The sequence below is a fragment of the Furipterus horrens genome, unplaced genomic scaffold, assembly GCF_987537825.1.
Source record: "Furipterus horrens unplaced genomic scaffold, mFurHor1.1.pri manual_scaffold_1, whole genome shotgun sequence".
Classification (NCBI taxonomy): Eukaryota; Metazoa; Chordata; class Mammalia; order Chiroptera; family Furipteridae; genus Furipterus; species Furipterus horrens.
This window is the reverse complement of record NW_028327171.1, coordinates 110,646,874-110,667,078: the sequence shown is the minus strand read 5'-3', so window position 1 is coordinate 110,667,078 and position 20,205 is coordinate 110,646,874. Positions and strand designations below refer to the sequence as shown.

At 45.0% G+C, this 20,205-nt stretch overlaps 1 long non-coding RNA gene across 1 annotated transcript; it reads left to right on the top strand.

Annotated features, from left to right (window-relative positions):
- Positions 1–506: 506 nt before the first annotated feature.
- LOC150021711 (uncharacterized) lies at positions 507–6,542 on the top strand. The gene is made up of 3 exons (XR_016509038.1): positions 507–978; positions 4,944–5,134; positions 6,292–6,542. It is a non-coding gene; the product is annotated as an uncharacterized LOC150021711 (long non-coding RNA).
- The last annotated feature ends 13,663 nt before the right edge of the window (positions 6,543–20,205 follow it).

The window sequence follows — 20,205 nt, the reverse complement described above, 5'->3', positions numbered from 1 at the left end:
AGTTATAAAACCCATTCTCCTGTGAGCCAGGTGGGGCAGGAGAAATGAGCCCAGTAGAAGCATGAGAACAATGAAGCTCAGGGAAGTGACCAGTGACTCAGGTCAGTGCACTAAGGCATTTAAGGATAGCAACCAGACCCTCGGCTGTTGGGGGAGCAGGCAGGGCATGGGTGGTGACTCCCAGATCTGCAGGAAAAGAACAAGTAGGGAAGTAGAAGGTATGGTCTCTGCCCCTAGAAGCAGCTGCAGGAGAAGAGAGCTGGGGTAATTCACGCCAGAGGGTCAGGGAAGGGGGTTGAGATGTGCAGGAGAGAGAAAGAAGGCGCAGTTGTTGGTGGAATGGGGTGGGGGCTGGCTGGAGGCGGGGGTGGTGGGGGTGGTGGTGTGCAAATGGTGGTTACAGTTGGTCAAAGATAAAGCTTTCTGGTATTGGATAAGAGAAACCTCAGAAACCTTCAATTCCAGAACTGGCTTTCTGTTTCAGAGATTACTCAACTCTATTTTTTTATCTTAAAAAATTTTTCTTTTGAAAAGTCAATTCTATTCTTTTTGCTACCTTGAAGCTAAGCTAGGGAGGCAATAGCAGCTTCTACTTACCCAGTCTGGGCTGTGCTGTGGGAATGCTGCTGAGAACCAACCATATGGGCTCACTGAATCCCTCAGTCACTTTAGAGGTTTCTGCAGTCATCTCCATGTTACCGTTGGGGAAACTGAGACACCACATGGTCAGGCACCTAGCTCAAGGCCACTCAGCAAACAAATAGCAGAGCTGAGCATTTACCCAGACAGCCGGTTGCTTCAGTTACCGCGGACCCCACCACACAGCCGGGCCTCTTCTGCTCACCAGCCCTCTGTCGTGCAGACCTGTCTCCTCGGATTTGAATCTTCCAGCTCCCAGAAGTTAGCCCTGGTTCCTTCTCTGGTCCTGTGGCATCGTCCAAGAAGGTTGCTGGGGTACCTCCGTCACAGAGGTCACAGGTGTGTCTTTAGCTACTGTTGCCTCTCCAGGTGGAGCAGAAGCTGGGGTGGAGTGGGCAGGCTGTGAGGGGGGTGCAGGCTTCCTGTGTGGCTACCACACTTGCTTTTTGGGCTTTTGACAGATATCTTTCTGAATCTCATTACTCACATACTTTGCTGAGCAGGATTTGGTGAGTGTAAGTTCATCTTTTCTCTATGACTCAGGGTCATGTTTGCAGCCTCGTTTGCTAATGTAAGGTGGAGATGGAGTGGGCAGTGTGGGTAGAGGGGAGACCAGCTGTAGCAGTTTTACTGGAACTTTCTTTCTTGCAAAGGCCACACTTGTCCTCCAACTTCAGGAGGGGACTGATGGCTGTGTTTCTGTCTGGCCTATTGTCAGTCTAACATGCTAGCAGTTTATTAGCAAATCAAGGGCCAGAGGAGCCTTCTATCCAGTGGCTTTCTCATCTGCCTTCAAATCAACACCATAGGCCCCCGTACTTGTAATTGTTTTACAGTTGTCAGAGGGCTTGCACACACATTTTTCTCTTCTGATATTCACAATGACCCTGTGGGAAAAGCTTGGGAGTTACTCCTTCCTATTCTAGGGCCTTGCTACACGGCAGTCTCAAAAATCAATTCCAAGTCCATTAATGATGTGACAGGCAGAATATGAACCTTTAAGAAGGGAGTACAGGAGTTTATCACTGTGACCTTGGGGTACAAAGAACTTCTTGAAAGCACTGACTGAAGAAAACAATGGCTAAATCCTACTGCACTAAAATGAAAAGCTGGTAATGTGTCAATGTAGGTAAAGCAATTGTAGCATGTGTGCCTCTCTGGTGGAGGCTGCTGGTGGTGGAGGCTGTGCATGCATGGGGCGCTCCCCGTACTTTCTGCTAAGTTTGCTGTGAACCTGAAACTGCCCTCAGAAACAAAGTCTACTTAAAAGGAAAAAAGTAATGAAACCCTTCTATTTCTCAAAGGAAGCTATAGATAAAGCAAAAAGATACAAAATAGGAGATGATGTAACACATAACTACTGCAGGATTAGAGTTCAGAATACTAAGAACTTCTAGAAATAAATAAGAAAAAAGAGAAGGAAAAATGCAACTCTTTTGAAAAAGAGAAAACATACATTGTCAGTAAAAATGAAAAGATGCTTAACTACCTTAGGAATCAGGAAAATACCAACTGAAGACACTAGGAAATACCATTTTCACCCACCAGATTGGCAAAGGGGATAGCAGTTAGGGTTATCTGACCCAGGCAAGACTTGCATTTACCCTGTAGATCCCAGTAGTAGTTCCTCATAGGGTACACTGTGCAGGAGGTTCAAGACAGTGCCCTCTGCAATGTCAGAAAGACGTGTAAGCAGGTCATCTAGCTTTTCATAGTGAAATGGAGAAATGGTGGAGAATCATATAATGGAACATGGAAGAAAGTGTTAAACCTCAGCTTCATTCTTTAACAAGAGAATTAAAGACTGGGGTATGGAATGATGTATCCGGTTCCTGGGGCTGTCAAAACAAAGTACCTCAGGCAGCGGGGCTTAAACAACGGCAATATATTCTCTCACCGCTCTGGAGACTGGGCATCCAAAATCAAGGTGTCGGTGAGGCCATGCTCCCTCGGAAGGCTCTGGAGAAGGATCTGTTGCAGGCCTCTTAGCTTCTTGTAGTTTCTTGGCAGCATTACAACAGTGTTCACATGGCATTCTCTCTGAGTGCATCTCTCTGTGCCCAAGTTCCCCCCCTTTTATGAGGACACCAGTCATGCTGGTTTAGGGACCCCCTAATGGCCTCATCTTAACTTGATTAGCTCTGTGAAGACCCTATTCCCCAAAAGGGTCACATCCTGAAGTACTGGGGGTTAGGACTCACAGCACAATTTTTTTTGAGGGGGTACAATTCAATCCCTAATGAGATTTAAAAGTGGCAGAATACATTTAATGAGATACAATTTCTATAAAATTTAGGGATACAACTTAATAGTTTCATGAAAACGAAGGGAGTGATAAATGCTAAAATGGGAGAGTACTTACTCTTGAGAGGAGGGAAAAGAGAGGCGATGGGGACTTCACCTTAAGCCAACAGGCAGTTGCATAGGCTTGTTTAATATTCTTTATAACAGGATATATGTTATTTTTATTTAAGATATAATTCATAATAAATGTAATTAAAAAAAAAAAGAATCAGAAAACCGGACTTGGAGGCAAGTACAGACAACACATGAAGGAGTTTTCTCATCAAGGGAAGGAGTGAAACAGGTGGTGGCTGGAGGAGGCTGAGGCTCAGCCAGGAGTGGCACCAGGTCCCCGCCCCCAGCACAAGCTCCTTTCCTCTGCACAGATGCTTTCTCTTGCTTATGGTCATTGTCAGGGTCATTGGCTACTGGCCCTCAGGTTAGTCCTTGTACTCCAACCACAATTCCACCATTCATGGAGCCTTGGCACTAGAAGGGACTGCTCTGTAAACACTTGACATGCTTGACTGAACTCACTTGCCTCTTATTGTGATGTGAAACCCATTTCCAGAGGTGTGCATGACCGTCTATTTCTTCTTTATTATGTATGCTGAAGCATGTTCAGGGTCCTTGTGGGTAATGAGTGGCATGTGTAAGAACATTGCAGCCATTGGGTGGTGAACCTGAGCTGGAATCCTGACTGTATTTGCTCTCAGTTTGACCTTTGGTCAAGTTTTTTAGCTTTCCTGAGCCTCATCTGCAAAAAAGAGCTAATGCCTACCTCACAGGTGGTATTAAGGATTCAGGGCAATAAGGTGGATGCCCAGCACAGGGCCTCACACTCAGCAGGTGCTCAGTAAAGGTAGGATCCCTTCCCTGCCCCTCCCCAACTGCGTTTCTTGCACAGGGCAAGTCTGGGTCTTCTCCGCCTCGCTCTGGTCAAGTGCCAACCACCCACCTCCATGCCTGCCCATGGAGGGTCTCCTGCTCTACAATTCTAAGACCTGGTTTTCTGATTTACTGTAGGGGAAGGGTCTGAGCCGCTGTCCTGTAGAGTTTCACTAGCACCTCCTGGGCCAGGATGTGGCCATGAGGCACTTGTCACTCAGCCTGTCAAAAGATGGCCCCAGTTGACCCTGCAGCTGTTCTGGAATCTGGTGCTTGGTCCAGTGAGCTGGAGAATTTACTCTCTGCTGTGACCCTTTCCTAGGGTGATGGATCAAGCTCAGTTTTAGCTCAGTCCAGCCATCAAGAAAAAGGAATATTATTCCTCCTGCATGCCTCATTTTATTTTCCTGCTTTGTAAAATGACAGGGTTGAATGAGGCCATCGCTCAGTCCTGTCCAGCAACAGAAATTCTGGACTTCTTGTAAGTGTCATTTGAACCTGCAAAGTTACCCCATAGAAACACAAGGCCTCTGTTTTACTTTGCTTAAATTCCAGAGCATTTGGTTCCCCAGCACCTGCAGGAGCTGATCTAATAGATGTGAAAGGAGAGAAAGTCTGCAGCCTTATGAGCACTGGAAGGGACAGAGAGCAGAGCACTGGGTGAACCACGGCCCTGTGAACAAAACAGGGTTGTCAGAGGAGGCCCAAATCAGCGTGTGCCACTGGCCTCTAAATACTCAGTCTTTGACTCGGTAACTTCACGTCTGGGAAATTATTCTAAGAAAATGATCAGAAATATGGATAATAGTGTATACATAAGGATGGTTATCATATTATTGCTTAAAATATTGAGAAACTTTTGGAAATACTCAATAAAGTCAAGTGAAAAAGTATATATAATTGTGTTTATTATATGATATAAATTATAAGTGAGTAGCTAGATGTATACACATATATGTTCAAAATAGAGAGAAAGTATATCATGTTATTAATAGCGCTTCTCTGGGTAGTAGAATTATGGGTAATTTTGATTTCTTTATGAGTTTTTACATATACGATGTATATTACATCTTTAATTCTTTAGGCTTTTCTGTAAGTTCAAGAATTTTGACATGTATTTCTGTTATCAGTAGGAAAACAATAAAAATGACATTAACGGGCTTCCAGCCAAGATGGAGGCCTAAACAGACATGCTGTGTCTCCCTCCACAACTAAGAAGGAATACAACTACCTCAAAACTAGAGACAACAAGAAGTTCCAGAAAACCAAACTTCATGGAAGTCCAACAAACAAAGAAATGAAGAAGAAATACTCATCCAGACAGGTAGGAGGGGTGAAGCCAGGGCAGAGAGGATGTGGTATGATGGTGGCAGCAGCAGCAGCAGCAGCAAGTTGGCAGAAAGCGCAGTCACATGTTTTAAAAAGTAGGGAGGGACACCTGGGGAGCACTCCCAGCACCAGACCAGACTGCGAAGCTCACGGTTCCAGCACGAGGGAAAATCAAGCCTCATTGTTTCTGACTGTATAAACCAGTGAGGGTTGGGGCGGAGGAAGAAACTGCCAGTCTCTCAGTATAGTCCGTTTGTTGAAAGAGCCCCCATGGTCCTAGAATGTCCACAGACCCACCCACTCTGGGTACGATGGTCAAGGCAACAGCTAGAGAGGTGCCAGCCCCATACAGAAGTGGAAGAAGTGCCTGGAAAAGGGGCGAGTGATGAGCAAGGGCTATTGTTCCCTCTCAGACCCCTCTCCCACATACAGCACCAGAACGTGGTGAAACAGATTGCCCTGTACTGATGAACACCTAAGGCTTCGCCCCTTACAACATAATAGGTGTGACAGCTCTACTTAAGACACAGAGGCAAACAAACGCAGGAACCTGTTAAGCTGAGGAGACAGAGAAGTATAGACCAAAAGAAGGCATGGATCAAGGTTCCAGTGGCAGAACTAAGTGACGAGGAGATAGCCAACCTAACATAGACTTCAAAACACTGGTGATAAAGATGCTCACAGACTTGACAGATATGCTTGAGAATGGCAAATGCATAAGAGAAGATGTGAAGGCTATGCTAAATGAAACGAAGGAAAATCCAATAATGAAGGGAAGGAAACTGGGGTTCAAATAAATTATTTGGAACATAAGGAGGAAAAAAACAGTCAACCAGTATAGAATGAGGAAACAGGAATTGAAAAAAATGAGAAGAGGCATAGGAGCCTCTGGGACAACTTTAAACGTGCCAACATCCAAATCATAAGGGTGCCAGAAGGAGAAGAGGAAGAGCAAGAAATTAAAAGCTTATGTGAAAAAATAATGAAGGAAACTTCCCTAATTCGGCAAAGGAAATAGACATACAAGTCCAGGAAGCACAGAGAATCCAAAACAAGCTAGACCCAAAGAGGACCACACCAAGATACATCATAATTAAAATGACTAACTTTTTATTTAAATTTTTCTTTTTTTCTTTTTTTCATTGCTTTTAGAGAGAGAGTGAGAGAGGGAAACATTGATGTAAGAGAGAAACATTGACTGGCTGCCTCCCGCATGCTCCTGGACCAGAGACTGCACGCTCCTGAACGGGGGGATCAAACCTGCAACCCAGGCATGTGCCGAACTGGGAATTGAACCAGCAACCCCTCAGCTACAGGATGTGGCTCTAACCAACTGAGCTATACTGGTCAGAGCAACAGTGGTAAAATGTTTAATAGTGATGAAATAAATACACATGACAAAAGTTACCATCTTAACCATTTTTAAGTATGCAGTTCAGTACTGTTGCATATATTCACATTGTTGTGTAACCAATCTCCAGAACTCTTCTCATCTTGCAAAAATGAAACTCTGTACCCATTGTACAACTCTCCATTTCCACCCAGATGACCACCATTCTACACTTTCCCTCTATGAATGTGACTACTCCAGGTACCTCACATAAGTGGATGCATACAATATTTATATTTTTGTGCCTGATTTCTTTTACCTAGCATAATGTTCCCAAGATTCATCTATGTTGTAGTGTGGGTCATAATTGTTTTCCTTTTTAAGGCTGAATAATATTCTATTATATGAATATACCACATCTTGTTTATTCATCAATAGATAGACACTTGGGTTGATAACCTTTTGGCTATTGTGAACAATACTGGTATGAGCATAGGCATACAAACACTCTTCCAGACCTTACTTTCAATTCTGTTGGGTATGTACCCAGAAGTGAAATTGTTAGATCATATGGTGATTCTATTTTTAATTTTTTGAGGAACCACTATACTGTTTTTCATAGTGGCTACACCATTTTACATTCCAGTAACAGTGCACAAATGTTCCAATTTCTCTACATCCTGGCCAATTTTTTTTTATGGTAGTAAACAAATATCGTTTTTTAAAAAGGGCAGAGCAAGCAGAAATTTTGCCCATACCCTCTGAGTGCCAGATGCTGATTCTTGGGCTCAGTGCAACAAGGCTATACTGAGCCTCATTACAAAAGCCCCAGCCTCCCTGGTGTTTATGGTCCATCACTCAGGACCTCACTGGAAGGAACTGGCCACACATCCTAAGCTCGTTTCAAAGGAGGGCCTTTGGGAAGGCCTCATACCAGAGCTTGAGCTGCGGAGGGATTTTAAACCACTCTGTGCCCATGGGCTCTAAAGGGGTGCATTCAGGCCTGGCCTGGCAAGTGCAGCAGGGTTAACCACAGCACACTAATTAATGGCTCCTTTGCTTCTGGCATCACTGCCAGGAGAATCCTGCACCTGGACTTCATCATACTTGTCTGGTCTCTAGGCTAAAGCTGGGTTGATCCCATTGAGAGCTGCTCCCAAAAGCTGTGCATAGAAGTGGAGGTCCCTGTTCAAACTGAGGTGCTGACAGTGATCTGTTCTTGGGCTTGGGGGAAGGTCAAATAAGTTGTAAGTGGGCAGCAGAGCTGTAGGTGGAAAGCAGCAATGTCAACCCTGTGCATCCCAGACAGACCTGTGAGATGGCCTCCTTCATGGTTGATGCCCGGGTGTGCTCCATGTTCCAGAACTTTCTGCATTTGTCTTGAAATAGCTGGAGGCAGAGCGATGGCCTAGTTGACCTCTGGAGGGCCCAAGCAGCCCAAGAGTGTCACTTAATATCTCACTTTCATGCTGGTGCCTATCACATATATCTATGTGTCGTCGGCAGCCGTCCGTCTCTAGAGACGATGGTGTAGCTTCTTAAGAGTCTATCTGCACCGCCGAGAATGGCTGTGCAGTCCAACTCGGGAGTGACACGGTATCTGTCTCCTCCCGTGTTGAATCGACATCTTGCGATGACGCTGGAGTGTCCTCTCCAGTGAAACTGAAGCTACAGAGCCTGGGCAGGGTGATATGGAGGGTCTGCTGTTGCCCATGCAGCAGACCCCCCCTCTCTTCGCAGCTGAAGGGTCCAAGGGAAAGACGGAGTCAATACAGCTTGGCTTCAGGTGCGCCGCAGGAGTTGCCGGTGTTGACTACAACGTCAAACCGCCTTAGGGACTCCGGCTCCGGATTTTCTGTCGGGGTTTACTCCCTTAGCCTTTCCCCTGAAGAGGTATGCCGCAAGGCAGCGGAGGTTTTTTGGAGTCAGAGTTTTCCTTCTCTGATGTGCCCTGACTGGAAGATCGAACCAGCGACACTTAGCTCACAGGCCGACGCTCAATCCACTGAGCCAAACCAGCCTATGTGTACAATACAATTTATTATACATCCTATTTTGCTTTCTGTCTGTGGCATCTGCCTCAGAGATCAGTGGGTCCCTAAAACTTCTCTTTTGGGTTTAGTAACATCAGTAGCTCCCATCTCTTTTTCCTGACTTTTGACCCTTCTGCTTGTGGTTAGTGGTGCAGCAGAAGACACAGTGAAAGACAGGTCATTGTCAACTGCCTGAGACTATCACGGGGTGACTCTTTCTCATGCTGGGAAATTACCTCCCATTCTGGCTTGTGGGATCCCAGTCACCGCTGGTGACTCATCAGACAGAAAGGACTTTCCTCAAGCAGAAGTGAGGAGCCTTGACGCATGGTCACTAGCTTGAAGGAGGCCTTCCAGCCCATCGCCCACGGGGTCTGCCCTGTGCTGGAGTCTTCCAGAGGTAGCAGCTGCCTCTCTGCAGGACCTGAGAGGGTAACAGAAGGTTCATGGGATGGCAGCACTCAGGGACAACTGCATGGGCATGAAACATGCGCAGTCACCTCAGAAAAGCCCCAGACTTGCGTTAAGGCTCTGTTGTCACTGAAATTATTATTATTTTTTAATCTTCACCCAAGGATATGTTTATTGATGAGAAAGAGAGGGAAAAGGAGAGAGAGAGAGAGGAACATTGGTGTGAGAGAGAAACATTGATCAGTTGCCTCCTATAAGCGCCTGGACCAGGGATCATAGGCACCTGGACCTTGCCAACCAGGGATCAAACAAACCTGCAACCTAGATAATGTTCCCTGACATGGACCAAACCTGCACCCTTTTGGTGCATGGGACAATGCTCCAATCAACTGAGCCACCCGGCCAGGGCTCTATCACTAAAATTCTTACTGTTTTAACAGGGGATCCCACAAATTATGTAACTGGTCCTGTTACAGAATGGGGTCTCCAAAAATCCCCAGAGCCTGCAGGTTGGGGACGGGGAAAGGAAACAGCTTTTAAGATGCCTTCACATGCCTGTGGCCAGTGGCTAGTGTCTTTGTTACACAAATGGCTTTGATACTTCCAAGGCCCCAAGAAGATGGGAGGGGTTTTTGAGACCATGGGATGGTACAGAAAGAGCACACAGAGCCTGTGCAAGGTTCTGTGAATGGTCAGGACTGGTTACCATGCCCATTGCGTCAAAGGACGCAATCAGGGATTTAAAAACAGGCGGCAGACATTTTAGCGAGGTTCTCCATGTGGTTTTAAGAAGGGGTTCTCCATGCGATTTTGAGAAGGGAGAACATCATGCGGCTATGAAAGAGCAAATGGAGAACCATGCGTGATCCAGTGCAACACGGCACATGTTTTCCTGGACTGTTATGTGGAGGCTGATGACATCATACCCCAGATCCTGAAGGAGACAGCTGACAGATAAGGGATGGGGAACTTCTGGCATGTTTTTGGCTTCTAGCTTTTTAGGGAGCAAGGGAAGTGCTGGGTCCTGTGGTAGAACAAGGCTCTGAGCTGAATGCTCACTCACTGTCCTCACCAGGTTGGAATATTGTAAATAAAGACCTGTTTTCCTCAATACTCATCGTCGTCGGCAGCTGTCCGTCTCGAGAGACGATGGTGTAGCTTCTTAAGAGTCTATCTGCACCGCCGAGAATGGTTGTGCAGTCTGACTCGGGAGTGACATGGTATCTGTCTCCTCCCGTGTTGAATCGACATCTTGCGATGACGCTGGAGTGTCCTCTCCAGTGAAGCTGAAGCTACAGAGCCTGGGCAGGGTGATATGGAGGGTCTGCTGTTGCCCATGCAGCAGACCCCCCCTCTCTTCGCAGCTGAAGGGTCCAAGGGAAAGATGGAGTCAATACAGCTTGGCTTCAGGTGCGCCGCAGGAGTTGCCAGTGTTGACTACAACGTCAAACCGCCTTAGGGACTCCGGCTCCGGATTTTCTGTCGAGGGTTTACTCCCTTAGCCTTTCCCCTAAAGAGGTATGCCGCAAGGCAGTGGAGGTTTTTTGGAGTCAGAGTTTTCCTTCTCTGTCCTCAATACTAGTTGTTGGGTTTTACACCAGGGCACCACGTGAAAGAACCACCTTTCACTCTGTACCAGTTTTGGCGATCCCAGATGGGACTAATGGAACCTGTAGCCAGGTTTGCTCTGTAACAGTCCTGATGGTGCCTCTCCTATGGCAGCCCCAGGGCACTGCTCACTAGATAAGGAATGACAGGACCATGCCACACCTGGGTAGCTCTGCCATCTTTGAAGTAACAATACTTTGAATTATGACTCTACATCTCCCACTGCCCCCATCTGGTTTGTGAGTTATTTGCCTATGTGTGCCATTCTATCAGTATGACTAGATTGCAAACTCCTAGAGGGCAAGGACTAGGACTCTAAGAAGCAGAGTGCCTGGCACTTAGTAGGTGCTCAATAAATGTTAATTGAAGTAACCACTGGGGACTTCAAACCACATCAGATTTTTAGTGGCAAAGAAAAACAAAACAGATAACTCTTGAATATAAAGAGTTAGATTTTATCAAAAAAGTGCTTGGGAAATAACGCGATGTTGGTTTATGCAAAACCAGAGCTGGTCCGTGGCCGAATTTCCACATTGCTTCATCTCTAGAAAGGCACGGATGTTATTAAACAGCTTCTATTCATAGGCACTGTGCTATGTGCTCTAATCCATCATCTCCTATTAATTCTACAACCTCTGGAGGAAGTACTTGTTTAGGAGGCCCAAAGAGCCAAGTATCTTGCCCAAGGCCACACACCGACAAGTAAAAGAATAGGGATTTGAATGCAGGGCCTGATTTCAAAGGCCTCCTTCCTGCTGTTCCGATTTTAGGGAAGAGCCAGAGATCTGCAACTGAAGGAGGGTGGGACAGCTTTCCCTAGGAGCAGTCAGAGTTTAGGACCAAAAAGCTGATAGGTATGTGGATTAGAGCCTGTAAATTCTTAACTCAGTTGTATTTCTGCAGTGTGATGTGCAAGGGGGGAAACTCTTCTTTCTTGTCTGCAGTGTGGGGAAAAACAATAGCACGTGCCACATGGGGTTGCTATGAAGATTTATTGAGACAATTAGTGACGATTGAGACTTGGAACAAGGGGCTAGACTTCAGGGGTTTGGATTGCTATTCCCAACGTGGGGCCTCACTGTTTTCTGGAGACTCTTTCAGCTCAACTTTGGAATATTAATTTAGTCTTTACCAAAATGTTTGGCACTCTGTCTTGAACCTCTGGGGCTTGGTTGCCTTCCCAATATCCATTTCCCCTTCTTATTTACTAACAGAACCCTGTGCTCTGCTTTCCCAGCCTTCCTTGCCACTAGGGGAGACCATGTGACCAGTGAAAGGAGTGCTCCTAGAACAGGCTCTAGGGTACGGTTCCTTTCTCTTTCTTCCTACTTTGAAAAGGTTCCTGATATTTGACACTGCAGCAACTGTATTTCCATGGGGAAGGCCAAGAGTACCTAAGAAATGCCAGCCCTAACACTGCTGAACACCAGCCCCAGCCCACGTTCAGATTTTCTGTTACATGAGACAAAGAAACCACTATTTGTTCAGGCGCGTGCAAGTCAGGTTTTCTGCTGATTGCAGCCAGTTACACTTACCTCTGTTCACTCTTGGGTGCCCTGTCTCCCTTGGGAGGGATGCCCCAGGGCCCTGAAGGAAACTCTTGAGGGGCAGGGCTTCTCTCCTCTCCTGATGCAAACTTCTGTCAGACTTTTTGGAGCTCTTGGATCCTTATCCTTCTCTGACCACCATCAGTGTGCCCAATTTTTCAATTTCCTTCTCCATCTGACCTCAATTTCCCATTTCCTTTGGTTAATCTCCTCCCCCTCAAAACCACTTCCTTGTCACACACACTGAGTCAGGTCCCCTCCTCACATCACGTGGCACATAAATGGCGCGCGTGCTCACACACACACACACACACGCACATGTATGCACCCACACCATATAACATATCTCTCTCCCGACCTCTTTGTGTTTTATTTTTGTGTTCTTGATAAATGGAGAGCCACAGCTCTGAAATCTAGTGTCCTGATTATGCTTCTGCCCTGATTCCACCTGCTCTTGCCAGATGGAGTATCCTTAATCCACATATAATTTTAAAGAGGGGAAGTTGCCACAGGGACCAGACACCCTCACCAGAGCACTGGGAGCCTGCCCTTTTTTCCTCCCCAGCTTTGCCCCGCTGGCCTGCCTAAGGGCACCTGCCAAAGAGGGTGTGAGAACAGAGCCTCTTCAGGATTCTTAGCAGTGATGTCTGATCTTGGAGGCCAGGACTTCCAGGATACCCCGAGGGCTATTTGGGGATACCTCCTTAGCCCCACCCACACTGAGCAGGCCCAGAGCTGGCCAGAATAGCTGATACTTGAGGGAATCAACTATCTCCTTCTGCCTAGGCTTATTCCTACTGAGGCAATGCTGCACTGAGACAGGTGCGGGAAGGTGGGGATGTAGCTTTGCCACTGAAAGGGGTGAGCTGTAAGGAGCCCCTGGAGGTGTGGCTCACTGCACAGGGTTGGGGGATAGTGCCCTTTCTTTGTGGGAACATTTTCTTTACGGGGGATGGGGGTGGGGTGTTACAGAGTGAAAGAAGGCCAGCCCCAAAATTTGGGGAATGTGTCTCAGTGGTGCACAGCCATTTTTCCTAAGAGATGACTGCATATCTATGGCAGGTAGCTAATGTCTTAGTTATGCAAATAGCCATGGTGCTTCCAAGGCACCAAGGAGATGGGAGGGGTTTTGGCCATAGAATGGTGATGAAAAAGCTTATGGGGTCAGCGCAAGGTTCTGCTAATGGCCGCAATTGGTTGCCCTGCCCACTATGACACAGGCCACAGCCAGGGATTTAAAAATAAGGCGGCAGCCATTGACAGGGAGAAAACCATGCAGTTTTGAAAAGAAAGAAAACCACGCAGTTTGCAAAGAGGTAGAGAGAAACCATGCAGTTTGCGAGGAGGTAGAGAAAAACCACGTGGTTTTGAAAGGAAGCAGAGCCATGCAGGTTGAAAGAATGAAAGGGAGGCCATGTGGTCTGGACTAGTAAGAAAGCTGGCATGTTGCTGCCTTAATTGTGCCTAATTCAGCAGACTCCAAAGATACCAAGAACTTCTGCCTTGCAGACCTAGACTTTTGGACTTTTGAAACTTGAGACATGCAGAGAGGACTCTCCTGGGACTTGTGCCTTTACTGGACTTCACCATAATTCAGTGCAACATGGCACATGCTTTCCTGGACTATTATAAGGAGTCTGATGACATCGTACCCCAGATCCTGAAGGAGACAGCTGACAGATAAGAAATGGGGAACTAATGAGCATGGTTTTGGTTTATAGCCTTTTGGGGAGTGAGGGAAGTGCTGGGTCCTGTGCAAGAACAGGACTCTGAGCAGGAGTGCTCACTGCCCTGCCCAGGTTGGAATATTGTAAATAAAGGCCCATTCTTCTCAAAACCAATTGTTGAGTTTTACAGCAAGGCACCACATGAAAGAACCCTCTTTTGCTCAATAACAGGGCTTCCCCACTGCCTGGCTGACTTCCTGGGTTATATAACCCCTGGCTACAGGGAACAGCCCCCAGTGTGTCGGCCTGCCCTGGGTGTCAGCAGCTCTGACTCCTAAACTGCAGGCCTGAAAGCTTTCCTGGCTTCCCCTGCTCTTGCCCCCAAGGCACTGCTTCTGTCCTGTGCAGTCTTGCTTGAAGGTGGTAATTTAGTCTTTCTTCTGGGTGTCAGGAGGCTATAGGCTCATTGGCTGCCCCTGTGGGCACTCATGGCTCAAGTGAGATCAACCTGTGGTCTTGCCATGTTGGCAGCTACAGGTCATGGCTGAGGGTCAAGAAAGGAGGGGATGGGAGGGGTATCTGAACTTTAAAGGTTCCAGACCTGAGCTGGGCCTTTAGATGTCACTAGGTGGGCTCCAGTGTGTTTTGGAAAGAGACCTGGTTCTGGTGTCAGAAGTCCTGACTTGAGACCTGCCATGTGACCTTGAGCAAGTTGCTTTCACTTTAGGAATCTCGGGTTCTTTCCCTGCAACAATGCTCAGTGGATTCTGTGCATCCTGCAGAGGATTTCTATAGTCACCGTTGCTTCTCCTGCCTACCTTTGGCCAATCCAGACTCCCCTCCTCTTCTACGCCCTCTGTAGATCCTCAAAATAGTTCTTGTGGAAGACTCCTACACATCATATCAGACATAGTACAACCTGCTGACAGCCCACATTAAATATTTTTCCACTGTAGACTTTTTGAAAGGGTTTTAAGAAAGTTGCATTATAAATTACTTGGCTGTTAATAACTTACTAACTTTTGGTTGGCTTTTATTATCAGTGATCATGGTGGATATTGGAAATTCTTGGAAAGTGAGAAAAGCCACAGAGTTTCTAAATGTTGTTTCTAAATGTCTTGAATACTAAATGAATTAATTTGCAAGCCATTCACAGCTCAAAATAAAAAAGTCCGGTAGGAATATTTATAACATGAAAATCAGCAAACACTATAAATCAGTGTGTTGTAATTCATAGATCCTCACTTCCTAAACTGATATATCCTCAACCACTGGGGAATTGTTTATTTTAAATCTTCCCATGTGACTCAAATGTGTAGCCACCGATCTAGAAGAAATTCTTGAAGGAACCCAGATTCAACTCCATCAGGAAGGATGAATCCCTACAGGAAAGAGGGAGTACTCCCCTATGAAAGTGCTCCCCACCTCCAGCCTCAGGCCTTGTTCTTGGTGAGTCTTAATTTAGATCAAGACCTGTTCAGAGGCAGGCCAGCCCAGCAGGGAGAAATTGAAGTCCAAGCAAGCTCTGCTGGGCCTTCCTGCTGCTGCAGCAGGTGGCCTTGGAGAAGTCTTTGATCTTGAACCCAGGCATTTAGGGTCTGTGAGTAGCCCTACTTTCAAAGATAGGTCCCCATAATTCTGGCTTCTTCAGCTGAGGAAGTCTGTGAGCACAGAAGAATTTCCTGGAGGCTGCTCAGGTCCTGCTCAATAAAGCCTCCAGCTTTCCGAAGCAGTAGGTTATGAGGCAGAAGCAGGACCAGTCAAGGATGGCATGGGTGATGGGATACAGGGGACAAAAGGAATAAACCAGATTTATGTATCTCAACAGGGAGAACTCTCTAAATGTGCTTGAAGTAAAGAATGCAAGTAGTCAAATCATGTGTGGTTCATGGTGCCATCCATGTGAAAATATTCACACAAACACAATACAGTATATTTTGCTTAAGTAGATATATATATATAAATAAAGAAATGGCAATGTCTATATATTTTTAAGTTCTGGAGCATACAAATCAAATCCATGAATATTAGTTACCCTTTTGAAGAGGTAGAGGTGGGACAGGGATTGAAAGTGATGGACAAAGAAACTTTAGAGTGATCAGTAATGTCCTAATATTGTAAAGAAAATTTATTTATATATGTAATTAAATGTTTAAGAAATATAATTTTTTGTGTAAAGGTAAAGCACAGTGCTTGGAGTTTGAGGGTGCGGATTGAAGCTGTGCTTCACTGCTCACTTCTATCTGCTCATAGGGCTGCTATTAACTGCCTGCCTTCAGTTACTGCCCAGGAGAAATGGAATAAAATAGTGATATAATGGAATATTTCTTGGCCATAAAAATGAAGGAAATCTTACCATTTGGGACAACATGGATGGACCTAGAGGGTATTATGTTATATGAAATGTCAGACAGAGAAAGACAAATGCCATATGATTTCACTTACATATGGAATCTAAAGAACAAAATAAATAAACAAAACAAAAGTAGACTCATAGATACAAAGAGCAAACTGAGGGTTGCCAAATGGGAGGAGGGTTGGGACAGTGCAAAAGGTGAAGAGATTGAGAAGTGAAACCAGAAGAGTTGGTGTTTGTGCTGCCTGTCACTACCAGAGCCAATAAATAGAGACAAGGATTGAATCTTTATGGGCACTTTATTCAGATGGCCAGCAATCTGAGAAAATGGTAGGTTATGTACCCTAAAAACCATTTTAACATCTCATCTCAATGGAAAAGTAAAGGGTAGATAAGAGGTTTGGAATTCAGGGGAAAAGGACAGAGAAAAGAGCATGATCATGAAGGAGTCACCTTGAGTTCCTGGAAAGTAGGTCATGTCAGAAACTATCGTTACTTTCTTGTTCACAGGGGAAGGGAAGGATAAGAAACAAGCAGTTATGATTCTTTTACGGTGTGCTAAGTGTATGCTGAGCTCACAACACCCTAAGAATTAGGTTTCTCATTTTACAGATGTGGAAACCTGGAACACATTCAGTGGTGTTAAGAAACTTACCTCAGAAGAACACTGAAGATCTGGGTTTCAGACCTTGCTTCCTCCAAATCAAAAGCAGCTCACAGCAGGAGCAGCAGCAGTAACAGCCACTAATACCCTGGGATGTCATTTAATCCTCATAAGGATGATAGTTTTAGTACTTACGTTTTACCAGTGAAGAAAATGGGAAGATAGAGAGATTGAGTAAACTAGCCCAAAGTCACAGGTCTGTCTTATTCCAAAGTCCAAACTCTTAACCATGCCACTTAATAGCCTCCTTTCTCCACATACCCACTCCTCAACCCCCAGAGTTTGGCCTCCTCCCCAGGGGGAGATTCCATCAGGATCTTGGAAAAGTGGGAAGGGAGAGAGCAGCCATATACAACTCCTAGTGGCAACCATCGATCCAGACTGGGTTAGTAGATTGGGTTGACTGGCTTATGGGGTGGGGTGTATGGACTCCCAGGCCATCTCAGTTTCAGCAAGGCTTTCAATAGAAATGCTCTTCAGAACCTGGATCAAGAAGGAGACATGGGAGATGAAAACTGATACTGCTTATATATAGTTGGTTGAATTGTGCCTCTGAAGTCTCACCCCTGGTACCTGTAAATATAAACTTATTTGGAAATAAGGTCTTTGCATATTTAATCTAGTTAGGATGAACTCATACTTGATTGGGGTAAGCCCTAAATCTAATGACTGGTGCCCTTATAAGAAGGAAATTGGACACAGAGACACAAAGAAGACACACACAGAGGGAAGAATGTCATGTGAAGATGAAGGCAGAGATTGATTCATGCAGCTACAAGCCAGGAATGTCAAGGATTGCCAGCAACTGACAAATATTATGAAGTAGCAAGGAAGGACTCTCTGTAGAGTCTTTGGAGAAATCATGGCCCTGCTGACACCTTGTTAGGACCTCTAGCCTCCAGAACTGTGAGAGAATGAATTTCTGTTGTTTTAATCCATTCAGTTTGTGGTAATGTGTTCTGGTAGTCCTAGGAAACTAAACAATCTGGTTGCTTCATAGCTGGTTGGGCAATCACAGCATATCATGTGGACTTGGATAGTGGGGCAGAGGGCTTTATCCTTGACCCTAATTTATTTTGTTATTCTCTTGGATGAAAATAAAGAGAATGTCTGCCAATCAAATAGGTGGATTATGTAAAACGTGGAGATATGGTTAGTACTAAAGACAGGACCTATAATCAGAAACATCTCAGTGAACTGCAACAGTGGACCAAGTTTTATAAGTTGAAATTTAACAAGGACAGAGCCCTTTATTTAGATTCAAAGAACCAATTGCATGAATGCAGGATGAGGAACCCCTGGCTTAATGACAGCTCATATAATAAAAGGCTTTGACGGCAGCTGAGTATGAGCCAAGAATGCACTACAGTCATTAAAAAAGCTAGTACACCTGTAAGGTGCTTCACTGGCAAAGAGGAATGAAAGGAGCATCCCATGGATCTTAGGCTGGTCAAGCCACACATCTGGAGCTTTGTTCAGCTCTGGGAACCACATTGTAGTATTTTGACATTACTCAGCATCCAGGGAAAGAGAGCCAGGAAAGTGCAGGGTCCAAAAACTGTTATGCAAGGAAAGTTAGGGGATCTAAGCTTGTTTCCTCAGAGATGAGAAGATGTGGGAACATGGAACATGATTTTAAATACCAAATGGCTCTCATGAAGCAGAAGGAATGAGCCAACTGTGTAGTGTTTGGAAGGTTCCTACCTAGTAGCCCCTGCACTGATGAGGGTAAGTAGCAGTCTCAGTCTTCAGACGAGGGCACTATTATTGGTTTTGCAGCATTTATCCTCACTTTTTTTAATGAGAGCACCTACATATCCTCTGTGAGACCACTCAACTCCCCTTTGGTCCATGGTTCCAGGGGTGGGCATACGACTTAAGCTTAGCCAACCAGAGTACTCTATCCCTTTGGCCATAGCAATCTGTCCAGGGGTACGCATGTGACCCAAGCCAAATCAATGAGTGTCTATCCCAGGCATTTTGTTGCAGTTACCAGGCAAAGACCCTTTCCTTTCATTAGGATTGTGAAGCTGGTAGGATAAAAACCTGCAGGTGCTAGGGGCCAACTCGCCAAGGTGTGACAGGAGCCTGCTTTCGAATGAAGTCAAAACAGGAAGTAGAGCCAATAAGTGGAGAGAGGGAGAGAGATCTCTGCTAGTGCCACGTGAACACCTGGATCCAGCCATGACTGAAGCTTGTATGTGACATGACACATTTCAGTCCCCTTTTATATGCTTTCACTGCTTTTGAGTTGAGGCTTTGTCCTTTGCAATCAAGTATCCTAATATATATATCCACCTGCAAGTATAGCAAGCTGTCTGATGAAGATATCATATGGAAGGAATTATAATGGTTAACATTTATTGAGTACCTTCTATATATAGAAATTATGGTATATTTTTAAGTTTGATTTTTAATAGAGTTGCAAATAACTTAATAGGTTAAATAGTTCTATAAGACTTGCTATGAAAAACAACAGTCTTGCAACACGGACCCTATTTCCAGTTCCCCAGAAGCAACATTTTCAACTTTTTTAGCTGGTTCTTTATCTATTTACTTTTCACTATGGATGATTAAGATCTAGCTCATTTTTTGCTCTCCCTGTCCCCACTACATATGTTTAGCCAATCAAGCTTCCCATCTCCCCTTCCTCCCAATTTAGTTACATGTAATTTTGTTTAGGTAAATATCCACTGTTTCTGTTTTGACTTTGAAAACTCTTTTCACAGCTCTTGTACTATATTACAATTATTTTTTTCCTGCACAACATTTTGTTTTTGCTAGAGTTAAGAATTGTCTTACTTTTTTCATTTGCTCAGTATTCTGTATATTTGTTACTACCCAACCTCAAACTCTCCCTCATTTGTGTGTAAATCTCTAGTCAATATGCTCAAAAAAAAATAGGTGTTCTTTCATTGTTCTGATTGGCTCCAATCTGGACCAGTCCCCTTCAAGTTTCCACCACAGCTGTTGTCTTGGGATGTCCCCTCGCCATCAGCTAGAGAGTCCCTTTGCTCCTCACTCTATTGGTTCTTTGTTCCTGGATCTCATTTCTTCTTTCTTGATTTACATTCTTATTTGGACAGAGCACATCCTCAAGTAATTTCCTGAGAAAAATGGGTGCACTGGAGGTAAATTTTTGAGATTGTCACTAAAAACGTTCACACTCACACTTAATTGCTATAGATTGGATATCATTTCCCCTCAGAATTTTAAAGGTCTTGTTCCATTGTGTTCTAGCTTCCAGTGTTGATGTTGAGAAGGCTGATGTCATTCTAATTCTGGATCCATTGTATGAAATCTTTTTTTGGATTGTGTTTTATTTTTTCTTCTTCAAAATTTGTAAGATATTTTCACTTCCCTATTGAGCTGCCCCAGCAGATCTCAAGATGAATGAGTCAGTTTCCAAGGAGCTCTAAGACCAAGGGTTATCTATTGTTGTGTAAAAAT